The sequence below is a fragment of the Cavia porcellus genome, unplaced genomic scaffold, assembly GCF_034190915.1.
Source record: "Cavia porcellus strain 051 isolate PalLab524CR breed Dunkin Hartley unplaced genomic scaffold, mCavPor4.1 scaffold_8, whole genome shotgun sequence".
NCBI classification, from domain to species: domain Eukaryota; kingdom Metazoa; phylum Chordata; class Mammalia; order Rodentia; family Caviidae; genus Cavia; species Cavia porcellus.
Genome location: NW_026947491.1, coordinates 71,053,702 through 71,075,732, shown reverse-complemented (window position 1 = coordinate 71,075,732; position 22,031 = coordinate 71,053,702). Strand labels below are relative to the sequence as shown.

The window sequence follows — 22,031 nt, the reverse complement described above, 5'->3', positions numbered from 1 at the left end:
CAGTTTTCTCACAGCTTGTTACCGTGAAGTCTCATCAGAATTTGCTTATAAGGCTGGTGATTTAGCTCAGTGGCTTAGGCGCAGGCCTGGCAAGCATGAGGTCATGAGTTTGCTCCCCGGCACCAAAACAAAACAAAACAAAACAAAACAAAACAAAACAAAACAAAACAAAACAGAATTTGTTCATTTCCTATTTTCCCCACTGTGTAATTCAATTATTCCTGGTTAGTTTTTTGCTCCTCCTTCTTTGGTTACTTACTGTCCTTTTCCTTTCTCAAGCATTAGTTCCAGCCCATTTTTTCTCTGTTGTAACTAAGCCTCCCCCAGATTTTGACTTAAATTATGTTGGGGAAATAAGTAACTCCCAAGCTTATGTCTGCAGTCAATATCTTTTATCTAAGCCCTGGTTCCTATAACCAATGGCCTACTTGTCATTGAATATTTCTCAGACTCAAGTGCCAAAATCCAAATTTATCTGAGGAGCTGAGCTTGGTTCAGAGTACCTGGCTCAATGTACAATGAACCCGGCTCATTGTATTTCAGTTTATGATGCCAGGATTCAACCAGCTGCCCCAGCCATCCACTTACGATGCTTAGGTGGGATCCATCCTCTCTTGGGATGAAGCCTCAAGTCCTTATGATCATTTTAATATTCTTCAAATTCTATTTCTGACTTCCTTCTCAGCCTCTTCGCATGCTGCTTCCCTCCTACAGCCAGAGGGGAAAGCCTTGCTCATCTCTTTAAATATACCGTGTCACCTGTTCTCCAGGAGATATAAGCTATTTCTTTTGCTTGGAAGATTCTGTCATCTTGCCACCCTCTTTTACTTAATTTTTACACATCTTTCAGTGCTCACTTCAAAATTCACTTCCTTAGAGAAATTTTACCTAATTAGATGAAGGTGTATCTAATTATCTATCTATCTTTAAAGAATTTTGAATGTTTTCCTCATAAAGCTGATAATTGAGATAAATTTGCTTAAACTGATTAAAAATTACACAGTATATACATGTATCTAAGCATATTTTACCCCAAATATGTGTAATTTGTGTTTTTATAAAATAGTGAATATATATTTATAAATATAGACATGCACAAAACAATATTATTCAGCTTTGAAAAAGGAAAGTCTTATTTGTGACAACATAGATAACATGAATGACATAATGTTAAGTGACATAATCCAGGCACAGGAAGAAAATTACTGCATGAACTCAATAAAAAATGTTGAACTCATAGAAACAAAAGAACGGCAGGGTGTAGGTGCTGGGGTGGGACGGGGGATGGAGAGCAGAAATGTTGGCCTGAGGCGTCTGTCTCTCAGACAGGATGACTGTTCCAGAAATCTCTATAATATGGTGACTGTAGTTACTACTAATGTAAACTTGAAAATTGCTAAAAAAGTAGATCTTAAATATTTCAACCATAAAAGAAAAATATAAAAAGTGATAGTTATATTCATTAGCTTGATTTAACCACTTTGCAATGTGCACTTATCTCAAAACATTTTGTCTGCCAAAAGATATATATTTATGTATATTAAAAATATAATTTTTGTTAGTTATACCTTAATAAAACTGAAAAAAAAAACAAATTTAAAAACTCAAAGCAGGAAAAAAAAGTCCCTTACGTTCAAGTGTGACCAGGTGCCTGCCACCCATTCCTTCTATCTAAATGTTTAGACGTCTAGGAGCCCTTCTGAAGGAATCTGAAGCACTGTTTTGGCTGTCAGTGGGTGATGTGGCATCCATCATGGTATTAAATTTCAGCTGGCAGCCCATGGGTGATGGAATATTTATGTAACTAGAAGTGGGCAAAAATGGGAAGGTGATCAGTGTGCCTCGGAGGCTGGCATGCTGAAGCAGTTACGTGAGGGCTGAGGGGAAACGGCCCGTTGCCTAAGGATGTGTGACCAGAAAAGGAAGTAACCAACAGTTTGTGGAAGATGCCTAAAGACACACTTTTATCAAATTGTTCTGTCTTTTTAACATTCCTTTCAACCACATATCCTTGATTTGATGAGTCTATTTTCTTGGTCTCACCTGTTTTTAAGACTCGAGCAGTAAATGAACTCTTTGAAACAGTGATCTTGATATGCAAATGTAGATACCAAGTAACATCAAAATATGAGGGCCTATATTTGTTAAACAACAATGTAGATTTGACTTATAAAGGTATAAAGAAGACATTTTAAAGAAATATGCCTGAAAATGAGGCATAACTCCTAGCACAGTCATGAAAAGCAATTCCAGATAACCCTTAAAAGGCATCATTTGGCAGTTTAACCTAGAGAAGTGTCATTTCCAGCAGCGGAGATAAGCATCGAGATGACTTATACATAGATTTCCTAGCAGAGCAATATTAAATGACTACAGGAGACTTTGTACCCTGAAGTTCTGTCATTTCCCAGCTTGATACCAGCACATCCTGTGAACTTGGCAGATACTCTGGGGGAACAGAGCCTTCACGGAGAAATCTTAGAAGTCACGGTGCTGATCTAGCCAAAGAACATTTTTTGCTTTCTGAATTTTGGGATGAGACCCTGGAAGGAGTGGGAGTGATTGCAGAATTCTGAGATGTCCTTGTTTCTCCAAGGTATACGTTCTGCTTGTGTTTGTGTGTGGGCGGGTAAATGAGACAGTGAATGCTAAGCAGGCTGGAATTTGCCACCAAGCACTCATGGAAACACACTGAGCAAGTGCTTTTCCCATCATTAAAATGGATAAGTCAGACCAGCTTTATCTGCCTGTGATAATTATGTGAGGTTCATCTGCAAGCCAAGGGGACTCTAAAGCTATGGAGAGGAGATCAGAAAGAAGGGGTGCAAGCAAATTGGTGTGGATGAAGGCGAGTTACACAGAAACAAGTAAGGAGAGGAAAACTATGCGTTTAGAAGTAGTGTTAGGGATGTGAGAGGGGCGATTGTGGTTTAGATCTAAAATCATCAGGACCAAAAAGTGGCTGCCTTTGTTGTGGTCTTAGAAGGAATTGGCTCTAAATCTGATTCTTGGAGCTCAGGGGAGTTGGACAACTGCCACCCTCACCTGCTACAGCACCTGCTGCAGCTGCCAAAGCCAGGCTTCCTTAGGACAGATGGCCTCAAGAGCCCCCCCCCCCCCAATGCCCTGACTGCACAGGGGCCCCTGGAAGCCAGACTGCACACCGAGGCAGGCAAGGCCCCAGAGCCCTGACTCTTCCCAGTTGGTCCAGAAGACTGAAGGGACCTGGGGCACTCTGCTCTCTCCCTCTGGCCTGACTGTCACCTCCACTGAAGAGTCTTGAGTAATGATGACTAAGAGAAAAAAGCCAGCCTATTGTTGCATCCTGGACATGGCTCTTTGTCCTTCTTTTCAATCATGGCCTTGCTTCCAGTCATCAGACCTCAATTAAAAAGGACATCAGCAGATAAAAGACAACTCACTTAAGCTCTAAGTGGGATGACTTTCTCTTCACCCATTCCTTTTAGTTATGCCTAAAAGCCCAGCCCCCATCCCAGGGAGAGATTTTATGCTGCGTAAATCAGGAAAAGAATCACTACTCACTCATACACTTTCCCTAGGGATGAAGAGCAGTAATTGATACTCAAGGTAGGATCAACCACCTTGGGGTGGAAGACCAAACGTCTTTACCTACCCCTTCCGGGAAAGTCCTTGTCTGCCCTGCATGCTTGCTATATGACTTGCTTCGCCATTTGATTCTCATTTAATCAATATTACCCTACTGACTTGTATACTTGTTGGTTGACCATGGTTTTGTCCCACCTCACATCCATCCTATGATTTGCCCTTGGGTCAATATCACTTAAGTGACTACACTTGTAATCTTATTGATTGATTCTAGTTCTGTCCCATTTCAAACCTGCCTCACCTCCTGGCTTTGCTCAATAACACCCTTGAAAAGTGGGTTTGGCAGGCAAGCCACGTTCTGGGCCCCCTTCTGTCCCTCTTAAAAGCTTTTTTTCCTCTCTCAAAAAATTCTATCTACTGTTAAAAAAAATGACCCCCAAAGTCTTCTTTGTCCGGAGGTGGGCTTTGGAAGGTGACTGGATCATGAGTAAGTGGGGAACTGGTGGGAAGAGGTAGGTCAGCTGGAAGGCTAGATTCTTGTCACTGGTTCCTTCTGCTCTGTTGGTCATCCTGGACTGAGTAGCTTTCTTCTGCTATGCCTTTCTTCCATGCCATTTCTGCCTTGGATACAGCCAACTACAGAGCTGTAAGCCAAAATAAACCTGTTCTCCTGTAAGTTGTGTCAGGTATTTCACGCAGCAATGGAAAACTGACTAATACAGGGACCCAAATTAGCTTCTCCTCTTTTGGTTTCTTTGGCCATGGGACCATCTATCGACAAGTAGGAGCCTTGTAATTCTACAAATGACGGAATAAAGATAACAGATGGGGCTTGGTGGGAGGTAAAATAGTAGGAAAAAAATACAGGGATGAAGGGGGGAAGAAATTTGAGAGAATAAGGGGAGAGATATTTTCTCTTTCAATAAGAAAATAGAAGAGAGGATATAAAGATAATCACCAACTTGGGAATCATGAGGAAAGCTGTGGGAAGACTTTGAGCTTTCTGTATGGATCCACTTCATGAGGGATAAGAGCTGTTTCTCCCAAAGGATGATGTGGTGGGGCACATATTAGTTCACCTGGGAAGCACCTAGGAGATGCATTTTCAATCATTCAAACCCACAGATTAAATAGTTTGATGTAAGTCAAAAATGATAAAGAAAATTGGAATCTTTTGTAGACTCTCTCCAGAAAAAAATGTATGAGATACTATGGTATTTTACCAAAGCAAGCTAAAGCTGAAGATTATTCTCTTCAGGATTGAATGAGAAGCTACTGGCCAAACGGCAGTTTCAAAAGTCGAAATCCAAGCTACGATGTGGTGAAGTTCATGTAACAGCAGCAGAGAGCTCTGTACTACTATAGAAAACCTAAATAAGAGTGGAGAGCTATTAAGGTAAATGTGTGTATTTCATCTTTCAGTTGCTTTTGAGTCAAAACAGAGACAAATTCAGGCTGTTGTTGAGACAGAGATGTCTTTAGCATGTGTGGTCATATGAGGCCTCCGCCTGGAGAAAATGAGTGCACAGTAGGAAAGGAGGGTATGTGTTTTGGGGCATGGAGCCAAGAAAAGGTTGCTCTTGGGTACTTGGGGTGGGAAGATGTGTGGAGGAAACTTCTTGATTGGATGAGGAATATTAGCAACGTGGTATATTATTTGTTTCTTTCAAAATGGATTGGAAGATGCAGCAGAAATTTAGACAGGGCAGGAGCTAAGATGAAAATACCTGGAAAAAATGGTATAGATGGGGAACAAACTGTTACTTGGGGTAATAGGTTTATGTTTGAAGTCTACAGAGGAATTAAGAAGGGCCCTCACAGGACCCAAACAAGGACATGTGAGAAAACATGCGTGTGTGCATGCAAACACGCACGCATACACACGCACACACAGATATAAGGAGAAGCAAAAAGAAGACTAAAAGGCAAACAGACCAGGCTTTCAATAGTGAAACTCACATTCCAGAAAACACACAAGGGAGAATCTGAGACGAGAGAAAGAATTAGATCACCGAAAATAAAGGGAAAATTTAAAAGGAATTGGAGACCTAAATAAAATCACACTGGTATGGGGAAAACACTACTTGCAGTGAGACTGTTGCTACCATAGACAAATGGTGCCCAAAGCTTAGAAGCATAGAATTTTACAGCAAAGGTCTGTATGTAAAGAGGAAGGTTAATACCGGAAAGCTGTGGCTCAGAGCTTCTTGATACCAATTAGTAAAAATTGGAAGCTGGCCAGGATAATGGACTATAGGGAAAGAAAAATGTGGGTTATATGTGTGCAAATGTGTACTGCATGAGAGAAAAATAAAGTCCAGTTTGTGAATGGTTCTGGCCCTCCTAATCTTTAAGCACTAGAAGAATTAAGATAGTAGAGATAGGAGGGACCAGGTTAAACACAACTGCACCCCCCCCCTTTGGTATCAGGAATTGAACTCAGAACCTTGTGCTTGCCAAGCAAGCATTGCTGAACTACATCCCCAGCTCACAACTTCCTTTTTGGCAGACTTGGAAAGCACCCTTACTTGAAAGAAAGTCTTGAAAAGATTTTTGAAAATACAATGGGCAACCTATGAAGACAGTGCCAGAGTAGAAGATAAAGGCTACAGACATAAAATCATAAACGCGTCATCAAAGCAGTATCAAAGGAGATGTATACTGATGTGATAGAAATGTTACCACATAAAAGCAAATGCACGAGGTAGGTAGAAAGAGGACAAGGAGGACTCATGTTTGATGTTCTTGACTGTACCCTGCTCCATTGTGTCTTCAAGCTGCTTCCTCTACTGTTGGGAGCTGCTGAGCAAGTATGGAACTAAAAGCACTAGGGCCTCAACAGGGGTGCCCTGAGGGCTCGGAGCACCCGAGAAACGCCCTGAGGGCATGGGGTGCTGTCCTCGAAAACAAGGGAGAACGTGGGGTGTAAGAAGTGAGCTAGTTAAGCAAAGGGGTGCGGTATGACAAGTGTATAAATACATTGTAGTGGTTGAGCAGTCTCTTTCTCCATCTGGAGAAGGGCTTCACTTGACCTCAGTTTATGTCTCTGTATTTTCTTCATCCTCTTCTTCTTGCCCCCAAGAATTTAGAGAGCTCTCAAAGATATTTACACTGCCTGGCAGAACCCCCCTCTCTGTGTTTCCCTGAACACCTAGTTATTTCTCAGCTTTCATCTCGTCAGTGAGTCCTGATGACACTCAGCAGAGCTTGTCTTTCACTCTCTGTTTCTAGATCACCTTTCCAAAGTCTCCATGTAGCATTAGCAATATTGTACCTGATTGTGTGTCCAGCTGTCTGCCACTTTCCTCAAACAAGTTTGTGTATCAACCAGTTCTGGCTAACACAGTGCCAGCCAGATGGCTAGAGGCTGGTACAGAGTTACAGGTTAACAAAGATTGTGTCTTGCAACAGGAAAGGTAGAGAAAATTGGCCATTCATAGTTTTTATGTTGTAGTAAGCAAAATCTAGAGTTAGTCAAGACAGGAAAACATAAAAAGCCAATAGACATGTAGTAAAATGACATGTAGTCATGTTGTCAAATCAAGCTGATTAGTACATACCTGGTAATTTTTTAGAGTTGAAATATTAGGTCTCTTATTAAAGCAAATCAAAAATAAAAAGAAATAGGACTAGGGGAGGATTAAACTTTTTTGGAGAGTAGAAATGCTATGAATAATCATCATTAAAGGAAAAAATATGAAAAGATAGAAAATGTAAGAGGCAAACAAAACCGTCACAGTTTGGGAAGACTTGAATAGGCTATAAAAATAGTGTGTCACCTTGGAAATTTGGCTGGTTTGTTGGTTGAAGGGGGATTGTAACTAGATTTATATATAACAATGCAATTGCCTTTTATGATAAATAATTAGCAAAATAAGTAGAACAAAATACAAAAAATGGAAATGGAAATATTAAACCTATTCTTTGAATAAAAAGTATCAACATTTTTCTTTGTATAGTTTAATATCAGTAGAATAACCATTCTTAAAACAGCTTTTTGTGGATTTTGTTTCACTATTCTTAAACCATTGAGTGGCTGGATCTTAAAGATGCAAAAGAACCTTCATTATCTGATGATGTAAAGGCTAAGATAGACTATCCCAATATCTGAGTAGGTGCCCCATGGCCTGAATGGTTGCGTCCTTACAGAATTCCTATGCTGAAATCCCAGCCCCCAAGGTAATGGTATCCAGTGGTGGGGTCTTGGGGGAAGTTACCAGGTCACAATCGACTTGAATGGGATTATGACCTTCATAAAAGAAATTTGAAGGGGGTTGATTGCCTATTCCCCCATATAAGGACACAACAGAAAGATCAGGAACCAAGAATTAGAAACTCAATTGACACTGAATTTGCTAATGCCTTGATCTTTTATTTCCTAGATCCCAGAGCTGTAAGAAATGTTTTTGTTGTTTGTAAGTTTATGGTACTTTGTAAACTGACTGGACCAAGACTAGGTGTAAAACCTACTTATGATTATGGGCCATTTTAGTCACATCCAAGGGAACTGTACTGGAGTCAGAGAAAAAAAGCAAAATTCGTCTTTTGTGCCACTTTTTTGCTGCATCCACTTGATAGTTTCTCAGTTAGATCGTGGGTAGTAAAATTAAACTTTCTTATGCATAGCTCATTTAACCCAATTTTCAGGAGTAGATGAGAGTATGTGAAGCAACAATTGCATGCATACAGAGCAAGTTATATTTGTATTTTAATCTTCTTTACAAATGACTCAAAACAACATGAAGAGATTTGCTTAACTTTTAACACCTCCTTCAAAAATACATTGAGGAGAACAAATTTAAAAGTGGTCACTGAGCACCTCATCAAGGAACATCTACATCCCTTGTTGAAGTCCCATCTGTGTTTTACTACTTTTTCAGAGTTTTGTACTTTGTCTCTTCAGTGGTAATCTGTTCTCATTCACTTCCTTTTAAAGGTCATGCAGTTGATTGGTGTTTTTCCCATGCAAACCTTAAATGCATTGCATGTTATGGTTGACTTACAGAAAACTCAAGATCATCATGTCTCAGGATATTTGGAATTCAATTTTCCAAGATTTCACATATTGTTCATCTTGCAGAAACAATTTACTTTTTATCTGTTTTGCCTAGGGGAAAGTTCACTGGTGTTCAGGGTTAAGAAAATCAGAACATCACTAGGCAATTCAATGGTTTCTTGCAAGAAAATGTGATGTCACTAAATCATGTGGTACTAAAATAGTTGACTACAAATGAGTATGACAGGAATTCGAATGCAAATTATTCTTTTCATACAAAGAAACTGTGTAAGTATATCTAGCTTGTCTTTTTTTGCATGTATTCAGAGTTCTGCTGAGATGTCAGGGATTTTTTAGTTATGTAAACTACACAGATTTTTATGAGAAATGACTACTGGAAGACATCTTTAAAAACAGCACATATTACGGAATTGTAATTCATTTTAAACTGTGATAATTTTCTCTTTTCTTTGCAATGGCATTCTGATTTCAACTTCTGAGCACCACATTTTGATGAAGGAACATTAGTACATTTCTGGAAAAAGCAAATGAGAAAAGTGACCTGTACATTTCTGGTAAATTTCAACAGGTGAATATTATTATTTTATTATTTTATTCTATTGCTTTTCTCTATTTTTGTTAAGTGATATTCTATAAAAGGAGAACAATAAAAATTTTTTAAAAGATCTATCTACCTGTGAAAGTACCATAAAAACATTCATATCAACATTGTCCCTGAAGGGCGTTTGCAGATTTTCATTGAAATGTACCTCATAAAAGTACTTACTGTCCAATAAATTCTTCAAAAGGATAAAAAAAACTAATTAATAGCTTGAAATAATCCTTATTTCCATTGATTTAATATGCATATTAATTCTTGGCAAACAAATGAAGGAAGAACTGAAAATGACAGACTTTTTCAATCATTGCATAAATTTCAGATGCCCCCAAAATCTTTCCAGTAAAAGAAAGAACATGAGAAGTTTAAGGAAGAATATTTTTAATCGGTTGCTATAAAGAATATGTGTAGTTGAAAAGAATATGTGTTATCTGAAAAACACCTTTGGGTAGTTGGTGTCCTTGAATATTTGAGAACATTTGGGTAAAGCAGATGAATCATACGTACATATGACTACTTTTGTGATCTGCTAAGACAAAAAAAGAGTCTTGCAGATTTAAGTTTGTGGGAAATATCACCATAAATTGTTAAAGAAAATGTGTAATATTGTGAAAGATGATTTCTAATGTACTCAGAATGAATAAAAAAGGTAGAGATGAGCTATTGATTTTATAGGTAAGAATGGTAAAATTAGGTGGAAAAACTTTCTAAAATAAGCTTTTGCAACTATAAATTAACACTATGTTATACGCATATATGAAAATTCCACAATGAAACTATTATCTTGTATGCTTAATAGGCACTAATTAAAAAATTCCACAATTGTGGTTTTTTTTGAAGGTAAAATGAAACAGGCTAGGAAGGACAGCTGGCGCAAACTTTTCCTAAGTACACTGAAGAACTAGTTTTGTAGGCTATGTAAGTAAATTATCAAAAAAAAATGGATTGAAGGCAATATTCCTAAAAGCAATTAGATTCTCAGAAATTAGAGATTGTACATTGTGAAGACTGCAATTGGTTTACTGACCAGCTATTGACCAAAATGACCAATACTGACTTACCACTTATGAGCTATGTGATATGAAAATTTTCTTAAACTTGGTGAAACTCTATTTCCTCATCAGTATTATGATAATGATAATAACACCTTAATTAATGTATTGTGAAGACTAAATGAATTGATACTTGAGAAGTACATATACCAGAACCTGATAATCAAGTGCCCAAAAAGTGTTAGCCATTGTTAGTAACAGGTTATCATGTATCTGAACATCTTCTATCTCTATCATTGTCAGAGTAACCATTATTGCTGTGAATCAACAAATCAGATTCACTATTTTACGGTAACTTTCCTAAGGTAACATGGTTACCAGAATGTAGGCGTGTTATTCATCAAGGTCCATGCTCTTGCATGAAATGAAAATTTCTAAAATTTAAAAACTTTTTCATACTGGATCATTATCCAGTAATTTAAAACTCTATGCCAGAAAGACACTCAGTGCAAAGTGCTGAACTGGAAAAAAAAAAAATTGCAAGGCAGGATTTCCCTGGTGTAAACGTTCACAGCCAGATTCTTCATCTCTGTTATGCATCATCTGTTAAGCAATTTGTAATTGCCTTCATGTCTTCCTGAATATATAGGATTCAGCAGGCTACAATTCCTAAATGACTGTCTCAAGGTCTTCCACGGAAATTTGTAACTGTTGAGGTGAAAGGGTTTCTCAGAGGAGCACAAGTATGTCCAAACACAAGCTCTCGATTTTCTTTTACATTTCTGAGTTTGCCTGAGTTAAATTGATTGACTGAAAGGAGCTGTATTACATTACCTTGAGTCAGAAGGGATAAGAAAATCCATTCCACTCTCCTCATAGGGATTTAATGAGGTCAAATAATATGAAATAGGTAGAAGGATAAGCTTTCCGTAAAAGAGAGAATAAATAAGTGCAAGAAAGGGATTATTTTCAGTCGTGAATTAGAAAATTAGAAACTTGACTTGCCACTTCAGTGCTATGTGACCTTGGGAAGATGGCTTCTTATCTGTCAGTTTCCTTCTGCATAAAATGGGGATATTTGTATTGATCACTTCTGGTTGACATGAGGATAATTGAGAGAGAATATGTTAAAATATTACAACAGTTCCTAGAATGTGGTAAGTGTATATACTTGCTACTTATTATTCTTAATACCATTTCCATCCATAGCAATCAAGACTAAATAAAAAAAGTTTTATCTATCTATCTTTAAATGTTCCTTACTTAGCTAGCAATATGAAGCGAAAGGCCTGGCATCTGCCAGACATAATTTTGTTGTATTGATTAATAAAAAGATGTCAAATGTATATATAGACCCTCCAGTATAAGTCAGCCTCTTAATGGCTCCGCTTCAATACAGAAGAGTACATGGATAGCAAGACACTTAGGCGAAGGTGTGTGTCTCACCATGCTTGGGCTCTGCCCAAGGCCTGCCTCTTTCTCCAGGGATGCTTCGGGCCTTCTCACAGTGGGTCTCACATCCCTAAAGCCCACTGAATCCTGCCCTTGGAAAAGCATGGTTTGGATTTCATCCCCTACTTGACCCCTCGGCAGCCCTAAACTTGGAGAAGGACAGTGGTTGTAGACATTTATTACACCTGGATGCTAACTGGACTGAACTGAAATGGAGATTACAAAGCCCAGGAAAAAACTTAAAATATACCAGTCATGTTTACTATTCTTCAGAGGGTTTTTTTTTTCTTTTGGAGACTTTGTTTTTTAAAGGAAGAACATGACTTTTGGGTTTATACATGATAAACTCTTCCAAAGTATTAGGTTGGTAAGAGATAGTACAGTCAGAACAATGAGGCAATGCTGAACGATTCTGAATATGGTACGGTTTAGGAGACTATTAAATACTGCAAGCAGCAAGGTATTTTAGTCAGACAAGTTATGGCAGGGGAAGAAAGCATGTTAATATGCTTTTAAATATAATGAACTGGGTTTTAATCAATATGTCAAAGATAGAATTTATCTTTTTCCTTTAAATTAGTGTGTATTTCTGTAATTTTATTTGTTATCTTATCGGCTCTTTTCACTGCCAACCAAATTAAGGCCCGAATAGTTTTCAATAGCTCTCTGCCTTTTACCTCTAGAAATAGTAACAGCATTCTATAAATTCTAGTTGTTATCAAATGTTTCACAACTGAGTTCTTATTTTTATCTTCACAGCTGTACAGTTTTACAGGTTCTGCGATAACCTCCTAATAGAGGCGCAACCTCTAATCCGCATTCATCTGCCGGAGGATTAGCTTTCTGGGCCATAGAACCGGTGTGGACAGTGGCAGCCTTAATGCCCTTTTGGCTGCAAACTATGAGAATACAAAGTTAACTCCCATCTATTGAAGGCCTTAAACATTACCCTTATTTATTTTTCTTGTTTACAAGCTATTCTCATTCCCCTCTCTCATGCATTAGATCATAAGCAAATCTGGACATCTTGCTAGTCTCTAAATGTTTCAAATTCTCTCTCTGCTCTCTCCGTGTAGTCCTTAGTCTCAATTTGTTGCCTTCCTAATCACCCTTTATTACTTCTCTCATATCTGCATTCCGATCAGTTGTTCTGAAGATCCCCACTTCAAGCCAGCATCATACCTTTTTTCGGTGACTATGAACTCTTTAAACACAGAACAATTCTTTTGTTTTGTATCACCATAGCTCACCACAGAATCATCTGCAGATGCCCATTTGTTGAACTGAATCATTAGATTAATGAAAACTCTTTCAAAAAGGAGCCATTTCTTTCGCTGGCATCTTTTCATTTGCAATGGTTGAATGTCGAAAGCACAATTGCTAAGCATAAAGGTTATTGCAGGGTCTATAAAACTATATGGCTGTGAAGATAAAAAGAACTCAAATGTGAAATATTTGGTGATAGCTAGAATTTATAGAATGCTGTTGCTAATTCTAGAAGTAAAAGGCAGAAAACTATTGAAAACTAAGCCAATCTTAATTTGGTTGGATGGATTGCTGGGAAGAAAGAGGCAGGCAAGAATATTTGTGGTTGCATGTTGCCTGGGGACAGGCTTTGGAGTCTGATGCGATTTAAAAATAAATATTGTGTGAATTAAAAGTCTTACGTGTGATTGTGAGGGAATCCCTTCACTTTTCCTTTGCAAAATAAGAATAATAATTCTTCCATATCATAGTGTAGGGCTGTAGATATTGTATAGTATTTACAGCTTGGAATACAATATTCCTAATTTTATCAAAATAGAGGCACTTCTATACACATATTTAAAAATTAGGAAGTATATCAGTGCTTCTAAATAGAAAGATACTGTACTAATAAACCTATGAAGACTATGTATTCACTTATTCCAATGAGATGTTGCCTAAACTGTCAAGTTTAGAGTACAGAGAGGCAAAACAAAAACCCTCAAACCATTACTCATTGTCTAGACATTTCGAGTCTATAGTGACTATGTTAATAGAGAAACCATCTTCCTCGCAATGTGATTTCTGGTAACAACAGTTTAAATATTAGCTCTCACAGGGAAAATGGGATATGACACCAGTCATTTTGTTCATTTGACTGTGAGTCATTCTTAATATACATTTTTTAACTCTCTTCATACAGTATATTTATCTGTGCCTTGGGCGGGGAGTTGGAGGTAGATAGGGGAGAATAGGAAATCTGAAATAAAAAACCACCGTTAGGACTTTAAAATGCCACTTTTGGACATCCTGGAGGGTGGTCCAGCTGGAAGACAGTAAGTCTGTGCTCTGTGCCCCTCCATGACATCCCGGATGGCGGGCCGGCTAGTAGTCAGTGAGTTTGCACCCTGGGCCGCCTCCATTGTGTCCCTGAGGGTGGGTTGGCTGAAACAGTGAAAACTGACAGGATACCCAAGACCCAGGACAACAGCCCGGCACATCAGTGCACACACACCCTGGAGGGCAAAGTAATCAGTGAGGCCAATCATGTGGAAGCATCTGAAGCAGCAGTGAGGAGATAGTGGTTGCACCCTTGAGAACTCTACCGACAGAGAACCAGCCCCAGCCCCCACATCTAGAGGTCAATCAAGACCAGCTCCATACCCAGCACGTCTCTGTGATGCAACATGGACATTATCACTGAACTGTAACCAGTAGAAGAAGGTAGGTTCTTGGGATCGCTATGAAGAACCAACTACATCTGGAGGGTATCCCAGAGGAACAGACGTCTCCTTTCCTACTTGAGAGAGGCCTCAGTGCTAGTGACAGGGCTAAATATCATGGGAGGTTGGTGGGCATCAACACTGAAGACAAAATAAAAGAGAAGGTGGAGAATGGCAAGACACAGAGGCAGGGTGCAGCCCCCAACCTCTAGCATACCCAGCACAGGCCTGGAACTCAATGAGATGGATGAAATTATACATCAAACACTGGAACTTTCTGAAATGGTAACAAAAATGAAAAAAAAAAAAAAACAAGTAGAAAAGCCTACAGAGGGAAAATGATCTTTCAGGTACAAAAAGGATTGATGCTTAAAGTCAAAGATATTAGAGAAGACACAAATAAAAAATAGATGGGCTTAGGAAAAGATGGAGACAAAAAATGGCCCACATAGGAGAGAAATGGAACCCATAAAACAGATACAAAAAGAGATCCAGGTCATTAAAACCTCCAATGAAAGTATATGCAAACAGTGAACAAAGGAAAAGACAGAATTTCAGATCTTGAGGTCAGAACTGCAACTAGTGATCATGAAAAGAAAGATATCTTAAAAATAGCAAGAGACCATGAGAAATCAATCCTATAGCTACAAAACGAAGCAAAGAAGAATAACACAATATTGATTGGGGTCAATGAGAATGCTGGATCAATATAAATGCCTTAACAATTATAAATATATATGCACCTAAAATGGGAGCACCCAACTATAAAAACAGTTATTGTTAGACAGGGAAAACCAAATGAGTAGTAACACAGTTGTAATAGGAGTCCACAATCTCCCATTGTCACAGAGAGACAGATTAGCTAGAAAGGAAATAAGCAAAGAAATATCGGAGTCAAACCAAATCTGTGAACAAATGGATTTAAAAGGAACAAACCATGCCCTGAGGCCCCACACTAGCATCCAGGAAAGATCTGGTGAGTCCAGTGGGTGCTGAGAAGCAACTATGCCCCAAGGCCAGGTACCAGTGGCCCAGAGAGCCCAGTACCAGTCTAGAGAAGAAGCCATGCCCCAAGGCCCTGCTGCCATCAGGGAACATCTGTGAGCCACCACTCTGTGCCTCTTCATCACTCTGGGAACCCAGGATCAGAGGAACCCAGGTGCCTAGTGCAACCCTTGCACCAAGGACTGGCAGCAAATGCAGGAAGCACCTGGGATGCAGCAATGGGCTGATCTGGAGAAACACAGGAAAATGTCCAGACAAGGAACAAAATACAGTCTCAGACTTCCAGCCTACGCAAACAAGTTCTGCAGATACAGACATATTAGAGATCACACAGCTGAAACTTCTGAAAAGATAACAAGTGAAGTAAAGAAGCAACTTAGTTCTTGTACAAATTGGCTAATTTTATATGCCTATGTTTGATGGTCTGGACAGCTATTTTGAAGATAACACGAGGCATTGTGATAGTCATATTAATTTCCTAGTACCTTGTTTTGAAGCCCTGAGTATTGTTTTAACTGTTTTGTTTTTAATTTGATTTTGTTATGTCTGGTATGGACAGCAGTTTTGAGGATGGCAAGATGATGGTAGCCATTGTTGGTTTCTTGTTATCTTGCTTTGAAATCCTGTGTTGCTTTTATTGTTTTGTTTTGATTGGTTTTATTCTGTTTTGTCTTGGTTGATTTTATTATGTCTGATGGTATGGGCAGCAATTTTGAAGATAACATAAGCATTGTGGTAGCCATTGTTGATTTCCCATTATCTTGTTTTCTATATCACTTTCATTGTTTTGCTTTTTTCTGTTTGATTTTATTCTCTTTAAAATAAAATTTAAAAAAAAGTAAAATAAAAAATCCACTTTTGGTCATCAACATAAAAACTATCACCAATCAGCTGCCTCTTGTTGGCAGACAGAAGTTTGGATTGAAAGATACTTGAAATCAGAGATGAGCAGGAAGATGGCCTTTCATTTCCAAATAGGCAACTAAGGATGTCTCTTGTTTCTTGAAAGACAAAAATCAGATATTTTTTCTAAAAGGGACAAATGATCTAAAACAAAAGCTGGTAGGTGTGTGTGTGGTAGTAATGTCCAGCACCTCCCTGCCTGCGCTCGCAAATGCCTGCTGCCGCTGCTCTGCTCTGGTGAACGCATCTCTTTCTGCCTCTCCACTTGGCTCCTGCCACCTCCTGCCTGATCATATTTCGAAATGACATTCACGTTATGCAGACCAGTGCACAAAACAAAATTAATTTAACTCACGATGGCACGTTAATATTATCACTTTTGGCACCATGGAAAACTTATTAACTATAGCTTGTCACAGGCTTCTCAGAGTACACAGTAGTTCAACTACAGTGTTGAGAGGAAAAGATTAGGATCAAAAGGAGGTTTTTTTGGATATTGCAAAAAGTCAAAGGAGCTGGATTTTTATAATTATGCTAAAATTAGCTATCTTTCTATGAACAGCACAAATCTGATCCATTTTGCAGAGTAGCCTTTGAAAACTATTTTATGGTACATGATTTTAGCTTTATATATTTTTTCTCTATTGATGTGGAATTTGTATTTTAAAGAGGTAGTAGGAAATCTAAGCAGTACAAACTATTACTTGTTAATGGGTTCTTTAAGGTCCAGGAATCTAGAAAAAGGAATGAGAGAAAAGGGATCGAGTTCTCAACACTTTAGTGTTGGGTGCCTTCATGTACTGAATCTCACTTAATTCTTACAGTAACCAGTGAAGAGGGTTTTATGTGCAGTATCCTATGCATAAGGGAACTAAAGCAAAGCTCTGAGATCTTCACATTTCCGTAGTTTCTGAATGGCACAGGCAGTTTGAATCTGACCCTGGACCCTTCTTGTTCCATGAAACATTTTTATGCCCATGCTAAATCCATATGCAGGAAAAGGAAAGAGAAAATCATAGGCCTTACATGAAATAGGCACCATTTTCTCTGTTTTATATAAATTGTGGGTTTCCAGGCAATGATTTTATATAATTTTAATTATTCAACCTCGTATTTAATATAGAAATCAGAACATGACATCTAAAATGCATAGGAAGCTTAAAACTGAGCTCTATTTTTTGTGCAAAAATAAATGTATAGTGGTATTTGTTTTCCTTGTTCAGGATTCAGTGGTATAGTTTTTCATGTCCACCAAGTATGAGATAATATATGCCTCTTTGGTTTTCAACCATAAGACAGCTTTGTGAAACCTAGGAAGGTATGCTTGCCACACTGTGACACTGTGATTTAAAAAGTGATATAGTAAATACCGGAAAGCCTTATTCCTGAGCTTTTGGTAAGCCAGGCAGGGAATCAAATCTGTTTTGTTTTCAGTAGCAGACCAAAGGTATTTTAGTGAAGAATGGATGCACTGGCCTCTCCCCAACTCCCAGTATCTCCCTGGAAAAGCCCACCTAAGTGGCCTATTACAGCAGAACCTACAAAGGTTGCTGGATTTTTATTGCAATAGAGCAAACTTGGAAGCCACCAAAGAGTTTCTCGCTGCAGTCAAGAAAAGGGAAGGAATATCGAATGGCTACGTATAATAAAACTCAGCTGGTATTAAAAACACAAGCTTTAAAAATTTAGGCTTCAAGAAAATATTAGGATCCATATGATTATGTGATACATCTCAAAGTCGTTGAAAGACTTTTAACAATGTATTTTCTGCTGTATTAACCCAGGCTATGAATCTGTATTTTGACCCATTCCTTTGTAGGCCATGGAAAATTCATCAGGAAATCTTTTCTTTGCCAGTCATGATTTTATTCCACTTGCATAGATTTCTTAGCTCTTTCCAAATTTCTCAGTTTCTCAGTGATAAGAGCTGTATGCTGCTATATAACTCAAATTGTAGAAGTGACACATGGATGTTGCTAGGTCTTATTTATATAGTGCTAATTCATTTTGATTTTATTTTCTAATTTCTTATGGGTAGACACTAAATGCTTTTTGGGAATAATATACTGGGTAACTTTTGGTGCAAACTAGATAGATTTAACTTGCAATTGAGACCTACTATGTGTATATTGTTGCAGAAAGAGATTTACAAGGAGAGAAAGATGAAATGTGGGTTTCCTCCCTTTTTCTTATAAAGCCATGGTATAGCACTTAGATCTTTTCTGGAAACAACATATTGAAGTGAATTTTGAGACAATAGTCATTCGTTTTATTGAATGCGTATTTTTGTGTGCATACATGCATGTATTTATGTTTATATGTGTGTTAAAAATGGTCCAAAATATCATCTTAGTATTCTAAAACATTCCTGCTTCATAGATCCCCAAATTATCTTTATAGATATGCAAATACTTTAAAACCCCTTCTACAAAAGCATAAATATGAAAATACATTAAAAAGCATATATACAGAAATAATATATATTATAATCTGCTCTTTCTATGTAACATATGAAAACATTTTTCTATATGTCTAATGGCTACCTAATATTCCACCATGTCATTGGAGAATTAACCATATTTCCTTATTATCAAGTCCATTTTAGTTTGCAAAATTGTAAGTTAGAGGAAGTTGACAACCACGAATATGACTGTCTAGTTCTGATATGACAGCCAGAGGCTCAATTTGTTAGTACTTGTATTTATAAGACCTGTAAATGTGAAATTTCACATCTCTGGATCAAATGTTTTGAGATTAAGTAACCCTCATTAAAACAAAAAAGTATTTTTTTAACTTGCTACTTTGGTTTTTTTAAACACGGTACCAAGGTAGAAAGTCAACATAAAATGTGCCTTTTTATTGTACCTATCTAACTTTGCAATGAAAGCTTGCTACCTATGGGCACTTGCCCGAAAAACTTAGTCTGAGGCTGATATTTGCAAACCCACTTGGCTAAATTAGCTCCCCAAATCTATCACAGTAGCTAAATTAGCTCCCCAAATCTATCACAGTAGCTTCAGGAATCTGTTCCTTCTATTTTTCACTGTCAAAAATGGATTACTTTGGAAGAGAAGAAAACCCCAAGTACTGTTGTCTTTGTTTGTCAAAGTAATTGGAGAGGGCATGTCCTGCTGTGATAGGTCTTATGAAAATGTAGAGAGAGATTCGAAGTGAAGAAAAAGAGAAAGCACACGTAAGCCTTCATTTAGATTGATGCTATTGCTCTTTTTCTCCTATGGCTTTGCTGTTTAAACACCTTTGATGAATCACAAGGCTGTTAGATCCCATGAGAGATCACCTTGTCTATTCCCTTGCCGTAAAGAAAGACTACAAATCCATGCTCCAATTCTTATTTTAAAAAAAAATCCTCCAGGGAGGTAGGCTTTTTAGATAGCTGCTTCAACATTTAACACATTGAGGAAGGTGGTCTTGGATTTTATCTCCCTCTACATCTGATTATCTTTCTATTTGGGCTAAAATAGACTGGGCTAGAGACTACTATACCATAAATGCCACATCCCTTAGGATGGAGGAAGGAGAAAGGAGATAATTTGGTTCAGAAACAGGGCTGGGTCCCAGAGGTTTCTAGAACACATAAAAATGTCATGTAAATGGGAGGCAATATTACTAATACTCAGTGATAGATGAACAAAGATAATACAAATCTTACTTAAATTTATCATGTTTTAAGTGATTCACTATTTGGGGGACTAATATAAATTAAAAGGTTGGGATATATGGGACATGAGGCATAATCCAAGCAAATGCAGGCATTTCAGAACACTGGGTTTTATAATAAGACGGTTGACGCATACAAGATGATGTCAGTAGCAGCTTCCTTTTGGGCACAGATGAATCCTCAGAATCTCAGAATAGGTTTGAATAACTTATGTCAAATCGAAATCTTTGAGAGCATTTAGCTTGCCATTTACAAAGTCTTTGTTTAGAGACGCCAGAATTTGCATTAAGAACTTTTTCCTTCTGAATCCTGAAATCAAGTGCACATGAATCCTTGCGGGAGGAAGGGAGGCACACTGGAGCGTTTCCTAGGGAACGCAAAGGGGCAGGACTGTGCGCGAGATTGGGATGGGTGGAGGGGAGTGGCAGGTCAGCCAGGGTTCAGAGAGGAGCAGCTGACGCTTCAGGCCTCCGCTTCCCTCCCCTCTAACTAATGGTGGGGCAAGCGCTCTGTGCTCCACTTAGAGCAGATCACAGTGTCTCAGGCATTATCTTCTTGCAGAAATTACAGATGATGAAGCAGTTTCTGCTCCCACTTACAAAGATTCTTGCCCAGGGCACTGAATTTGTTATGTGCTGAACATGAGGATCTGAAAAAAGGTTTGATCCTTGGGATTGTGTACTAGATTTTTCCATGAATTTATCCCTTCGTGACTAGTTTAGCACATCCTGGTGAATCCTTATTTCACACTCAACCCAAATGCCCCAAAGAGCAGCCTTGTTAAAATTCAGCTGTATCCCAACTCTGTTGTGTCCTCGGTTCAGTTCTCCTGTATGTGGGGCAGCAGGCACTGTGATGATCTCCTTTCCTCCACAATGCCTAGAGGAAGAACTACAATTCAAGCTGTAAATACGCTATTTATGTAAGCATCTTTGTGGTCCTGATTAATTCTTCAGGAAAATCCCCAACATATTTATTAAAAGAGAAAAGGCAACCATAGTTGCATGGTATATTTTTTTCATGGATTCTTTATACTTTTCTTGAATATTTCTTGAACACTCAAAACTAGGAGTTGACCAATTCCCTGCTTTAAAAGAATTCAGGAGCTGAATAAATGATAATTAGTGGGAACTCTGGATAAGACAAACTTTTGATTTAAATTTCTGGCCATTGTTCGCTAATTGTGTGATTTTAGATGTTTATTAGCTTTCATAGTTTTAGTAATAATATTTAAAAATGTGGGTTAATAATATCTATAATATTGAGATTTCATGGAGCCAATGCATTTAATTATTTCACATTTAAATTGCCTTTTTTTCCTCAAAGGAATTGATCAGCAACTAGAATCACAAAATTAGGACAGTTTTGAATGGGAGCATAGCCAGCAGGTAGAGGAGCCTGGGTTTGGGGGACACGTGAGGGTGAGAATCAAGGTCTTTAGAAATCATCAGATAGAGATGCTGTGAATACAGGAAACCAGTCTAGCATGAACTGATTTGATATAAGGCTTTGAAAATCAGAAGGAAAAATGTTAACATGCTGCTAAAATTCAGATCTGACATATAAAGTGTTTAAAAATTTAGCTAACGTATATGTGAAACTGGTCAAAATAATTCCTGTAAAGATCACATAAAAACTTTCAGGCAGGAATGCTACTTACTATTTTACAAAATATTAAATATTTGGTTTTGATGGAAGGATACATTGGAGACCAAATGACATGCATTCAATAATTATCTGGTTTTGTAAAATGTTCATGCTTTTTCTTTCATAAGAAGTAGGAGTATAAAGTAGAAATCTAAGAAAATAGTGAGTACTATATTCGAATTGTAGTACTTTATACTGAAGTTGTTGGCAGCTTTATTAATCTTTAAAATTCTTTTTTTTTTTTTTTTTTTTTTTTGTCTTTTTCCTTTTTATCGGTACCGGGGATCAAACTCACGACTGCCTGCTTACAAGGCAGGCGCTTATGCCGCTGAACTAAATCCCCAGCCCCTTAAAATTCTTTTTATAATGATACAAATAGGCAACTCTACAGAGCTCAATATCTTAGCTTTGCTAGATGAAGTTAATAACCTACTGCATTATAAAACATGGGCTTAGAAATCGCTAAGCATGCAAACATATGCTT

The 22,031-nt window shown here is 38.0% G+C and overlaps 1 protein-coding gene across 3 annotated transcripts in view; it reads right to left on the bottom strand.

The window, feature by feature from the left end:
• The window catches only part of Syt1 (synaptotagmin 1), a 515,260-nt gene that overhangs the window by 101,220 nt on the left and 392,009 nt on the right, over nucleotides 1-22,031 (bottom strand). The gene's annotated exons all lie outside the window — the stretch shown is intronic.